This window comes from Chiloscyllium plagiosum, chromosome 35 (assembly GCF_004010195.1).
Source record: "Chiloscyllium plagiosum isolate BGI_BamShark_2017 chromosome 35, ASM401019v2, whole genome shotgun sequence".
NCBI lineage: Eukaryota > Metazoa > Chordata > Chondrichthyes > Orectolobiformes > Hemiscylliidae > Chiloscyllium > Chiloscyllium plagiosum.
Window position 1 is genome coordinate 33,419,330 of NC_057744.1, and position 12,648 is coordinate 33,431,977.

General features: G+C 43.9%; 1 protein-coding gene across 1 annotated transcript in view; it reads right to left on the reverse strand.

Annotated features, from left to right (window-relative positions):
* LOC122540528 (CMP-N-acetylneuraminate-beta-galactosamide-alpha-2,3-sialyltransferase 4-like) overlaps positions 1-12,648 on the reverse strand; it is a 111,474-nt gene that overhangs the window by 18,399 nt on the left and 80,427 nt on the right. The window lies entirely within an intron of this gene.

The following is a 12,648-nucleotide window of genomic DNA, read 5'->3' on the forward strand; positions in this document are numbered from 1 at the left end:
TCCTTGATTCCCCTACTGATCAATAATCTGTCTATTTCAGCCTTAAATATACATGAGGACTTTTCCCCCACAGTTCTCCAGAAAGGAATTCCAAAGACTTACAACTCTCTTTTGGGAAGAAACTTTTCCGCATGTCAGTTTTAAGTTGGTTCCCCTTTACTCTGATACGATGTCCTCTTGTCCAAACTCTCCCATGAGAGACAATAGCCTCTCAAAATTTACACTATCCAGCCCTTTAAGAATCCAAATGTTTCAATGAGAACACCTCTCATTATTCTAAATTCCATTGAATAGTGTGCCAACCTCTAACCTTTGCTCATATGACACTCTCTCTCGACTGAGGATCATCTCAATAAACCTTCTACGAATTGACTTCAATTAAATCTTTTCTTAAATACAGTTGCAGTCAGATATCCCTACTCTTATACTCCAACCCCTATGAAATAAGGGCCAACATTCCATTAGACTTCCTGATTATCTGACACATTTCAAGTCATAGAGTCATAGAGATGTACAGCGTGGAAACAGGCACTTTGGCCCAACTCGTCCATGCTGACCAGATATCCCAACCTAATGTAGTCCCATTTGCCAGCACTTGGCCCATATCCCTCTAAACCTTTTCTATTCATATACACATCCAGATGCCTTTTCAATGTTGTAATTGTACCAGCCTCCATCACTTCCTCTAGTAGTCCATTCCATACACGCACCAATCTTTCCCCCCTCACCTCAAACCTATCCCTCTAGGGGAAAATGCCTTGCCTATTCACCCTATCCATGTGTCCCATGATTTTACAAACCTCTATAAAGGCCATTTTGCAACCTGCAACGCTGCAGGGAAAATAGCCTCAGCTTATTCAGCTTCTCCCTACAGCTCAAACCCTCCAACCCCAGCCACATCCTGGTAGATCTTTTCTGAACCGTTTCAAGTTGAACAGCACCCTGCCAGTAGCAGGGAGACCAGAACTGAATACAGTATTCCAAAAGTCCTGTACAGTTGCAACACGATCTCCCAACTACTAGATACAATGCACTGACCAATAAAGGCCAGTTGTGACCAAGTGACTTCTTCACTAACCAGTCTAGCTGTGATACCATTTTCTAGGAGCTATGAACCTGCACCCCTGGGTCAAAGCTTATAAACTTAATTCATATTGGCTGCAAAATTAGACAGTCCCACCACTCAATGTCATGGATTAGGGCAGCACGGTGGCTCAGTGGTTAGCACTGCTGCCTCACAGCGCCAGGGATCCGGGTTCAAATCCTGCCCTAGGCAACTGTCTGTGTGGAGTTTGCACATTCTCCCCGTGTCTGCGTGGGTTTCCTCCGGGTGCTCCAGTTTCCTCCCACAGTCGAAAGATGTGCAGGTCAGGTGAATTGGCCATGCTAAATTGCCCGTAGTGTTAGGTGCATTAGTCAGGGGTGAATGTAGAGGAATGGGTCTGAGTGGGTTACTCTTTGAAGGGTCGGTGGGAACTTGTTGGGCCAAAGGGCCAACTGTTTCCACACTGTAGGGAATCTAATCTAATTAGGAGAAACCCTTTCCATTGTTAGAGGACCCTGAGATTGAAATAATTAGTCAGAGGAGCTAGCCTCTCGTCTCAACAGCTTTTCCAGCAAAGGGCTCATCTCCTGAAAGAATAGAGGTCATGATGAATGGGCAGCAGGGTTTTAGACATCCTTGTGTTTACGAAGGCTAACGCAGCAGCATTCCGACAGAAGTGCGTCGGAACAAAGGACCGAGGATGAGGACCCAAGTGGCAGATCAGAGAGAAGGAGAAGGTAGAACCAAGAAATGTGGCAAAGATATAAAAGGCCAGTCTCAGTGAAGAGGTTCAGGATTTAACGTAAGGACATAAATAACAGAGAGGAGGCATGTTGAGCACTTGGCAACTGCACACATTTGTTACTAGCCTCCTGTGGTTTTAAAATGTACTCAATATTATGATTGCATTATTGTGAAATGAATCGTTAGTCAACAACACTGTATTTGTTGTTTTGTATTTAATAGCTGTGTTGGCAGCTTGTGGAGACTAACTGCGGAGACACGTTCACAGGTGTGGACTGCCAATAACCCACTTGCCTCAAGACTGCAGGAGGAGAAATTGATTGGCCAGCTGGAGTTGCACATTTAAAGCTATTTCATTTGGGAACAAATTCAAACAGCCTTTCCCACATCACATTGATGACATGAGCTTTGTGGAATGTCAGTTCCTCAGACCTGCAAAAGAATGCTTCAATCCCACATCCCCAGCCCAACACTGAAAACGGGAGCATGTGGGGAAACAAACATTTCACCACAGGACCATTACAGCACAAGGAGGAAGCCATTCAGCCAGTCATAGAGGCATTGGCCCCTGGCAACTCCGCCAGTCCTATTTCCCTCCCCTTCTGCCCCCAGCTCCACACCCCGCCCCCTGCCCCCAGTACAGCCACAGAGATGTGCAGCACAGAAACAGACCCTTCAATCCAATCCGTCCATACCAACCTGATATCCTAACCTGATTTGGTCCCGTTTGCCAGCACTTGGCCCATATCCCTCTAGGAGAAAGTGAGGTCTGCAGATGCTGGAGATCAAAGTTGAAACTTTATTGCTGGAACAGCACAGCAGGTCAGGCAGCATCCAGGGAACAGGAGATTCGACGTTTCGGGCACAGGTCCTTCTTCAGGAACCATATCCCTCTAAACCTTTCCTATTCAAATACCCATCCAGATGCCTCTTAAATGTTGAAATAGTATCAGCTTCCATCACTTCTTCTGGCAGCTCACTCCACCTCTGTGCCCCTTAGTTCCCTTTTAAATCTTTCCCCTCTTAAAGTAGCTCTGCAACATTTTTCTGTTTGGGTCATTATCCAGTTACTCTCTTGACTGAACCTGCATTGCAGGGATGGCAGTCCTGACCTTCGCCACCTCTTGGAATTTACCCTCTGATTTTCTTGCCAATCACTTCAAAGGTGATTCTTCTCAAACCCAGCCCTTGACCAATGGAAGTGATTTCTCCCTACCTTCCCTGTCTCAACTCCTCATAAAGCTGAATGGTACAAATGTCTGATTTTGCAGTCAGTATTGTAGGGGAAGCACTTATAAAATGAGTTACTGAAACCAATGCTTTTATAGACCTTTGTGAGAGAATCATAGAATAAAATCCATACATTGTGGAAGCAGGTCATTCAGTCCATCAGGTCCACACCAATCCTCCAACAAGCATCCCATCCCCTTCCCCAATCCCTGCAACTCCCAGGCCAACCCAGCGTAACCAATCCACCCATCCCTGGACAGTGGTAGGAAACTAGAGCACTCAGAAGTAGCCTGCTCAGACACAGGGACAATGTGCAGACATCACACAGACAGTCACAAAAGGGTTCTTCCAAACCGGGTCCCTTGTGCTGTGAGGCAGCAGTGCTAACCACTGAGCCACCATGCCACACTTAAATGATCCAGGGGCAGACAGTTTCCAGTTTAGAAGAAACAGGGAGTGCCTCTAGATGTTTCTACAGCAAAGTAACTCAGGCCTGAAGTCAATTATTCTCTCTATCTATTTGCTATAAACTGTTGTCTGCAAACAATGACTATGAAACTGAACAATTAACGTATTATTCTCTTATCTCCTCAGCTAAGAATTGAGAATCTGGAATGATGGTCTTTGGAGACAGAGTTTCGGGAAGGAAAAGGAGCATCTTACTGATGGTGGCAGGCTGGTGTGATTGAAATGTTTCTCCACAACTCAAACTTTGCTTCCTTGTCTGTGTCAGCATTTTTAAAAAAGGTAGTTAGCTTTAACTAGTTTATCTCGATATACATTGATAGTTTAGCTGCATTTAGAATTTCCTCATTTACAACAAGTAGTAGTTTTCATTAAGTCTAGAAACTTGGTCAAATGTTTTCCATGAGCCTGATTCTTTCAGAGGTCAATCAAGGACTTGATGCACTTTGTTTACATTTTCATTTCTGTAGTGACCCCAGGAGAACTGAGAATTAGGTCATTTGCCCAACTGGATTGTGGCAATAGATGATTTCAGAGTGTTTGCATTTCATTGCTGTGAGTCACATGTAGGCCATCAAGGCGAAAGATGGCAAATTTCCTTCCTGAAATGACCGTTAGTGAATCAGAGGTGTTTTTTTAATAACAGCCAATTTGAGATTTTATTGAGTTTAAATTTCACCATCCGTCATGGTGAGATTCAAACCCAAAATGGCAGTGGTCACAGGTTTGAAAGGTGCTGTCTTTGGATCCCTGGTGAATTTATGCTGTTATCTTGTAGCGGGTACATACTGGGCTGGTGGAGGGAGTAGATGGGTGCCAATCAGGTGGGCTTCTTTGTCCTGGATAGTGTCAAGCTTCTTGAGTGTTGTTGGAACTCGAACCATCCAGGCAAGTGGGGAGTATTCCATCAAACTGCTGACTTGTGCTTTGTAGATGGTGGGCAGGCTTTGGGGAGTAAGGAAGTGAGTTAATTGCTGCAGTATCTGACCCGCTCTTATAACCACAGTATTTACATGGCGAGTTCAATTTAGTTTCCGGTCAACGTTAATCTCCGGGCTGTTATAATCAGCAAGGAGAGGGGGTGGAGTGCACTGATCGTAAAGCCATTAACTGTCAATGGGTGAAAGGAATTAGGCCTAATACATTCAACCATGTCGTTTAAGATAGGCTCCCACCCCAAATCCTAGTTAGTTATCAGCCATCTGAACTTTCTCTCAAGTCTTTCTAAATCATTAACAACTCTTTTTAACTATAGAGATCAATAATGTAAATAGAATTCCAATGACAACAGAGAAATGCAAACACATTCTATTCCCCTCCATGGACAAACAGCACTCACGCCATGACTAAGAACATTTAGTTGAAACTTTATTGCTGGAACAGCACAGCAGGTCAGGCAGCATCCAGGGAACAGGAGATTCGACGTTTCAGGCACAGGCCCTTCTTCAGGAATGAGCAGAGAGTGTTCAGCAGGAGAAGATAAAAGGTAGGGAGGAGGGACTTGGAGGAGGGGCGTTGGAAATGTGATAGGTGGAAAGAGGTCAAGGTGAGGGTGATAGGTCGGAGTAGGATGGAGGCGAAGGGTCTGTTTCCTTGCTGTACATCTCTATGACTCAATGTCTCACACCAGCATGCATCACTAATGATGTATCCCAACTTGCCAACTGCAGTTCTGCATCTTCTTCTGGAGGTACCTCAAGGGTTTCATCATGGTTGCCAAATGAAGCGGGTGTTTCTGCGAGTAGTTTATTATCCCTGAAGTGTTTTTTTAAGTTACCAACTGATTAGCAGCCTTTGTTTTCTGTGGATCTATCATTATTCTATCACTGTCACCATTGTGTCCCACGAAGCAAATCAATTCCTTGCAGAATTCACACTGGTCATGAAGGGCGAGCCCTTCAGCTGGTAGCCATTTTAAACATTGCTTGCAGTCTCTGGTCCTGCTTCTCTGCTGCTTCACTGTGCACCAACGTGTCAGCCAGGTATACGGCACCTTACAGATCTGACAGAATATTGGAGACAGGCCATTGGAAACCTCTAGGGCTGAAGTGATGCCATTAGGTGGAGCAAAACTTCCAAAATGTGATTCAATTTGTGGTGGGCAGTCGTGATCATTCATCTAATGGCATCTACCGGAATGCAGAGTGTGCATCGCATTTCCTGAAAGCTCTACTTTTAAGTGATTTGGCTGTAAGCATGTGGTGGATCTTCCTCTTCACTATCTTGTTGAGTTTTGTGGGATCGTCAAAGTCAGAGGAACCCATTGGGTTTGGAGACAAGAAGCAGGCTCAAACACAATGCAAATGGCTTTATTACAGGGGAAATGATACTTATTCTTCAAGTTGTTTCGTAACTTCTTCCATTAAAGGATCCTGGGTGTATAGAGACATTGTGGCTTAGAATCAGTCTTTCATCTGATGCTGCACTCAGTACTGAGCATCCTTAATCCATGCAATAATGTAGAATATTGCTGTTCAAACAAGCTATGTGTTGTTTGCTGTCTAACCATTTTGATCTGTAGAAGAATGTTGAGGGCATGTGTTTCTTCTATAGAGTGAGAAGCTGCTCCCAGACCTTGCGTCACTCAGTACCTCGTGCTCCCACGAGGAGGTTGAACAGTTCATCCACTACACTAACACCTTCCACCCCGACCTCAAATTCACCTGGACAGTCTCGGACTCCTCCCTCCCCTTCCTAGACCTTTCTGTTTCTATCTCAGGCGACCGAATCAACACGGACATCTACTACAAACCAACCGACTCCCACAGCTACCTGGACTACACCTCCTCCCATCCTGCCCCCTGTAATTTCTCCTCTAAGAACATTTAGGTCAGGTTAGAAAAGTCTTGGAGGCACCTCCACAAAAATACATAATCTAAATGTGAAGGATAGACAATAAACATGGAAATCATTCAGATACAACTCTGAACCTTTTGCAAGAGTGATTAACACCTTGAGGGTGACCAGGCTACCTCTTTGCAGGGGTGTTCTAGGTCAGGTCAGCTCCTTGCCCTGAAATTGTTGAATATGTTTAGCTCTTTGAATGGAAACATGACATCAAAACATCACCCAAACGGGAACAGCTTGGGACTGAACAATGTGGACGTTGCTAAGTTCAAATATTCTCTTTGGCTTGCATTTTTGCGTCACGTTTCTGATAATTGGGCATGGAGTGTGGGCACGTTAGAGGTCCTCCTCGTGCATCTGTTTCTGGGTTTGGCAAAGTTGATCATTAATGTGTCCAGGTAGTGGCCTGTGAACAGTAGTCACAGTTGCCAACTGACCGGCCCTCTACCGGGGCTCATCTCTCGATGCCTTTCAAGATAGGTGGGTACCGCTGAGAGTAAAAGTGCTTGATTTCCCCCTTCAACTTTCCCTCTCTCCCCCTCTCATTACCTCCTCCTCACTTTCGATCGTCTGCATTGCAGTTATCGACTTTACACATAAATGAGTCAACTGGAAAATGGTGGCTAATAGATTTTTAAAAACACACTTGATTTGCTGATGGGGGAGTAGAGAATGGTCAGTCATGTGTAAGAGCACTTCTGGACACAAACATAAATAACACTGCTGGTTGGATCATCCAGCTCTGCAGAGACGTCTTCAGAAAGTACATGATTAAGACATGAGGGGCAATTTTATTTTTGTACAGAGGGTGGTTCGCGTGTGGAATGAACTTCCTGAAGAAGTGGTGGATGTAGATACCATTACAATGTTTAAGAGACACTCTTGGATGAGTACATGGGTAGAAAAAATTTGGAAGGATGTAGGCCAGGTACAGGCAAGTGGGATTGGTTTAGTTTGGGATTATGTTCAGCATGGAGTGGTTGGACCAAAGGGTCTGTTTCCATCCTCTCGACTCTGAGTCTATCATTCAATGATTCATGGGTCCAGAGCTCAATCCACTATCTGCTGAATTTGATCCAACAGCCATTAGCCAGTTTTACACTGAGTCTGTTAGCATCACCTGACAGAAATCAGTCAGTCAATCTCAGCACGACAGATTCCCAATGTCACTGCAGTCTTTGTGGTAAGTTCCTCATGCTCACAGGCCTGTTTGAGGCAACTCTGCTTCCTAATATCGTCAGTGGGCATGTGCAGCTGCATCGAGAACATCATCAGAATGAGCCAATCCCTGGTCATCACCTGTTAAAAGGTTACAGTCCCTTGTACACAATTCACCCACCAGAGGAAACACATTTTGCTACGATAGAAACCAAAAGAACTGCGGTAAATCAGAAACAAAAACAGAAACAGCTGGAAATGCTCAGCAGCTCTACCCCAAGTCTCTTGTGTTGCACTTTTCTGCAGCTATTCCCAATTTAAATTATATTCCCTTCTTTTATTCTACCTTCCAAAAATAACAACTCCTAATTTTCCCACTTTATACTCTGTGTTCCTACTTATCATTCACTTATTTAACCTAGCAATGTCTCTCTTTAATCTGTTTGCATCTTTCTTGTAACTTGCCTTTTCACCTATTTTTGAACCATCTGCAAATTTGACTCCAGTACATTTGCTTCCTTCCTCCAAATCATTCATGCAGATTGTAAACAGTTGCGGTCCTAGCGCTGATCCCTGTGGAATCCTACTGGTCATGGTTCGCCAACCTGAGAAAGAGCCCCATATCCCCAATCGCTGTTTCCAGTCCATGTGCCAATTTTGTACATGTGCCTATATGCCACCTTGACACCATGGGTCCTTATCTTATGACCTTTTGTGAGGTACCTTGCTGAATACCTTCTGGAAGTCCAAATACATAACATCTACTGGTTCCCCTCTATCCACTCTGGTTGTGACTTCCTCAAAAATGCCAATAAATTATTCAGACATGATTTCCCTTTTATGAAGCAATGCTGAGTCTGCTTTATTAGATTATGATTTTCTAAATGTGCTGCTACTACATCCTTAATATTTGATGCCAATAGTTTACTGTAACTTTTCATGATCCATTTCTCCAATGCCCTCATTCTTTTCTACAACATGTGGAGAGAGGTGTCAGTCTGTTTATCAACAGTGATATACTGTGATATACCATGACATACTGTGATATACTATGATATACTGTGATATACCATGATATACTATGATAGAATGTGATATACTGTGATATACCATGATAGAATGTGGTGTCAGTGGCACAGTGGTTAGCACTGCTGCCTCACAGCGCCAGGGACCCGGGTTCAATTCCTGCCTCAGACGACTGTGTGGAGTTTGCACATTCTCCCCGTGTCTGCGTGGGTTTCCTCCGGGTGCTCCGGTTTCCTCCCACAATCCAAAGATGTGCAGGTCAGGTGAATTGGCCATGCTAAATTGCCCGTATGTTAGGTGAAGAGGTAAATATAGGGGTCTGGGTGGGTTGTGCTTCGGTGGGTCGGTGTGGACTTGTTGGGCCGCAGGGCTTGTTTCCACACTGTAGGTAATCTTAAAAAAAAACCGTGATATGGTGTGCATGGAGACCATGGCGAGTGCATGGTTAATAGTATCGTGTCTCCAGCAAAGTTGACACTAGTGTTCTGAGTAAGTAAAACTTAGCTTCCTGCCCAAAGACCATGAACTAACACTTCATTACCCACTTTAAAATCTCAGAGTTGGTGTCCTGATTATAGTGCAGCTATTAAGCAGCTATTGATTCACTTAGTTGGTTGAAATTTTTATTTGTGGTTTATGGATCACAGAGTTGTTACAGTGCAGAAAGAGGCCATTCAGCCCACTGAATCTACAAATGGGCTTCATTAACAAATGGTGAATCTCCTGCTTTTATCCATGCCCTTCAAATTACTTCTATTTAGACATTGCCCCCTTCAATACCTCAATAAAACCTGCTTCCACCACACTTCCAGGCAGTGCATTCCATAACCTAAACATGCAAGGTTTGTGAAGATTTGTAGCTCAGGTTGAGGGTTAGCGAGCAAACCTACACCCATAACCTAATCATTCACTGAGTGGGAAATGTCTTTTCTCACACTTGCTCCTTTTGCAAGTCATTTCAGATATTTGCTGTGTCATTCTAACTGCTTTTACAAGCAGCAGCAGTTTCTCCCTATCCATTCCATATGGCTGGTCATGTATCACCTCTCCTCTCAAACTTTTTAAGAGAGATCAGTACCAACTTCTTTGTTTATCCTCATAATTGAATTTGCATATTCCTGAAATCATTCTTGTGCACTCTCTTCAATGGATTCACATCCTTTCCATAGTGTTGCACACAGAGTTATATGCAATACCACAATTGAGATTTGACAAGTGGCTTATGCAAACTCAACAGAATTATAATCCCTGGGTACTACAGGGCAATTTAATATTAAAAATCCACTTAACCTGCACATCTTTGGATTTTGGTAAACAGAATTAAGGAAAATCCCAAAGCATTTAATACATACAGAAAATCCCGACAGTGTAGAAACAGGCCCTTCGACTCAACAAGTCCACACTGACCCTCTGAAGAGTAACCCACCCAGATCGATTCCCCTAACTAATGCACCTAACACACTGAACACTATGGATAATTTAGCATGGCCAATTCACCTAACCTGCACATCTTTGGATTGTGGGAGGAAACCAGAGCACTCGGAGGAAACCCACGCAGACACGAGGAGAATGTGCAAACTCCACACAGACAGTCGCTCGAGGCTGGAATCAAACCTCGGTTTCTGGAGCTGTGAGGCAGCAGTGCTAACCACTGAGCCACCGTGCTATATAAGGAACAAGAGGGTAGCTAGAGAAAGGATAGGGCCACTCAAGGACGAAGGAAGGAACTTTTATGCTTGGAGCTGGAGGAAGTGGTTGAGGTCCTTACCAAACACTTTGCATCATTTTGCCAGAGAATACAGCAGGACATAGAAAGGCTGCAGACTTGGGCAGGGGAATGGCAGAGAGAGTTTAATCAGACAATTGCGAGTTGATACATTTTGGAAGATCTAATGCAGGGAGGAGGTTTCTAATAAACGGCAGAGTCCTTAGTAGCATCAACATACAAGGGATTTAAGCATTCCGGTCCACTGCTCACTGAAAGTGGCAACACAGGCACATTAGGTGGTCAAGAAGGCAAATGGTATTTGCCTTCATTGTTTAGGGCATACAGCACAAAAAAAATGACAAGTCATGTTGCAGCTGTACAGAACTTTAGTTAGGCCACATTTGGAATATTGTGTAGAGTTCTGATAGCCACATTACAAGAAGGATGTGGTGGCTTTGTGTTCTCCGACTGGGAGGGAACACTCCTGTCTGTTGATTGGTGTGTGGTGTCCATTCATCCGTTACCGTAGCATCCGCTTGGTCTCGTCAATGTTCCATGCCTCAAGGCAACCTTGCCTGCAGCATATGAGATAGACTACATTAGCTGAGAAGCATGAGTACCTGCCTGCCTCACGTGTAATAGTGGTACCCGTGTCGACACTCTGACACGTTTTGCAGCGTCTACCATGACAGGGTTTAATGGGGTTGTTCTGAAAGCCCGGCAGTTTTCTGCAAACAATGATCTGTTTGAGGTTTGGTGGTTGTTTAGAGGTGAGAAGTGGAGGTGTGGGGAAGGTCTTGGCGAGGTGCTCATCCTCATTGATAATGTGTTGCAGGCTGCAAAGAACATGGTCTAGTTTTTTTGGCTCCTGGGAAGTACTGGTCAAGGAAGGGTACCCTGTCGGTTGCAGCACGCGTCTATCTCCTGAGATCATTCTCGCTGTGGCACCCTCTCACAGACTTCTATCCTTTTACACTCACACACACATAGACACACCCCTCCACAGACTTATACCCCTTTACACTCACACACACATAGACACACCCCTTCACAGACTTATACCCCTTTGCATTCACACTCACACACTCTGTCACAGACTTAACCCCTTTACACTCACACTTACACACATACATACTCTCTCACAGACTTATACCCCTACACACACACACACACACAAAGTTTGTGGGTGAATTTGTACTTGCAGAATTTCATTTTGTTTTAAAAACTGCTTGAATCTATGTAAGATTCTGTAAATCCGTTTCTTCGATTCGAATCAGTTTGAACATTGTGGCACACAGTCTCTCACAGGGCACCTCACACCTTCAATGCATTATCTGGGCCGACATGACACCAATTGTTAAAATTCACTTGAGAAGGTAACTTTAAAACAGGTCTGTCATTTTCATATGGAAGAACTGAAACCAACATTTTCATTCCAAAAGCTGAGAGGCTCAACAAACAATCCAGGTCTTTTTCAATAGATAATTTCAGTGACATCACACTATAAACTTTTGCTATCAATTCTGTGTCTTACAATCTTATACTCCACAACCACCTGATGAAGGAGCAGCACTCCCGAAAGCTGGTGCTTCCAAATAAACCTGCTGGACTATAACCTCGTATTGTGTGATTTTTAACTTACACCGGCTCCTCCAAATCATAGAATAGATAATGAGACTCTTTTTCCCAGGGTAGAAATGCCAATCACTGCAGTCATAGGTTTAATGTAAAAGAGGGAAATTTTAAAGGAGATGTGAGTGGCAGGTTTTTTACAGAGATGCTGGTAAGTGTCTGAAATGTGCTATCAGAGCAGGTGATGGAGGTGGAGACAATAGTAATGTTTAAAAGGCATCTTAACAGATATATGAGTAGGTAGGGAACAAAGGGATACGGACAGCATAAAAGTAAAAGGTTTTAGTTTAGAAAGACATCATATGGTGGCACAGTCTTGCTTGGCTGAACGACCTGTTCCTGTGCTGTATTATTCTTATTGCTCTGTTCTAACTTTAAAATAGGATGAATAAATAACAACATTAAGTAGAAATGGCAGTAAAAATAATATTGGCAGGCTGATTCAGGTTCAGAACTGAACCAAATAAAACATTGGTTTTCACAGCTTGGTGAAAACAGTTCTCAAGATGGAGGATCTGAGCTACAGGGAGAGGCTGTTTTCCCTGGAGCATCGGAGGCTGAGGGGTGACCTTATAGAGGTTTACAAAATTATGAGGGGCATAGATAGGATAAATAGACAAAGTATTTTTCCTGGGGTCAGGAAATCCAGAACTAGAGGGCATAGGTTTAGGGTGAGAGGGGAAAGATTTAAAAGAGACCTAAGGGGCAACTTTTTCACGCAGAGAGTGGTACGTGTATGGAATGAGCTGCCAGAGGATGTGGTGGAGGCTGGTACAATTGCAACATTTAAGAG